The sequence below is a fragment of the Ailuropoda melanoleuca genome, unplaced genomic scaffold, assembly GCF_002007445.2.
Source record: "Ailuropoda melanoleuca isolate Jingjing unplaced genomic scaffold, ASM200744v2 unplaced-scaffold5662, whole genome shotgun sequence".
Lineage (NCBI taxonomy): Eukaryota > Metazoa > Chordata > Mammalia > Carnivora > Ursidae > Ailuropoda > Ailuropoda melanoleuca.
Window position 1 is genome coordinate 11,220 of NW_023230081.1, and position 1,017 is coordinate 12,236.

Sequence of the window (1,017 nt, forward strand, 5' to 3'; positions counted from 1 at the left end):
TGAAAATAAAAGAGCTTAGCAAGTAGAAAGAAAATCATGGAAGCCAGTGTGGTTGGAGTACAGGAAACGACAGAGTCACATGGGCAGTTAAATTTTGTTCTCATCAAAAGGAAAGTGTTTGCACTGGTTAATTCCCAGTTATAATGTCTGTTGACAACTTTGAAGAAATCATCTTGGAGTGACTCTATGAGCCTACCAGAAAACAAAAATCAGAAATTCTAATTACTTTGTTACAGGCCTCCTTCATGAACCCCATTTCTAAATTCCTGCTGTTCTAAAAAGAGGTAGAACAATTCAGGTAGGCATGTGCAGATCAGCATTGCCTTATTTTGCATTGCTCTTTCAGGAACCAAAGCAGAAGCTATTTGATAATATTCCTCTTCAAAGTTACATGGCACTTTTCATCTAAAAATATCAGAGCACTCTGTCGCAATTAAATTATTAATCCTCATGACAACCCCATCAAGAAAGTATCTGCTTTATTATCAGTAAGAACACTTGGCATTTACATGCTCATCTTGAGATCCTGAGGATGCTACTCAATCATACGCAGTTAATTAATGCATACAACACATTCGGAAGGTAGGTCAGCATTCTTGTCCCCAGTTACAGATAAAAAAACTGTTTTCCCAAAAGAATGAGGTATGTCTCGCCAATTTATCCAAATGCGAGCAGTATCAGAAATTTCTTGATGCCTTGATTTTAGTTAAAAATCAATCGCTTTTCCACCATCTCCCCCGCCAACACACACACACACACACACCCCCAGCTCTACCACAACTCTGCCAAGCTGGCCAAGGAAGCACCCTGCCCCCTTGCATTGCTCCACCATGGTCCTACCAAAACCAGCTCATACTTAAAGCCCATACAGGGGACATCCCTTGAGCACCTGCCTCTGATGGCCAAAGGGGACTGTGTNACCTGCCTCTGATGGCCAAAGGGGACTGTGTTTCTGGGCCCCATGTGTCTGAAACAACCGAAGAAACAGTTCTTGGCAGCCTACCATCCCCAGGGCAC

General features: G+C 42.5%; 1 long non-coding RNA gene across 1 annotated transcript; it reads right to left on the reverse strand.

Annotated features, from left to right (window-relative positions):
- Positions 1-462: 462 nt before the first annotated feature.
- On the reverse strand, positions 463-1,008 carry LOC117799752. Its single transcript, XR_004623000.1, has 2 exons — positions 922-1,008; positions 463-889 (listed from the first exon to the last, which is right to left on the reverse strand). It is a non-coding gene; the product is annotated as an uncharacterized LOC117799752 (long non-coding RNA).
- Between the last annotated feature and the right edge of the window lie 9 nt (positions 1,009-1,017).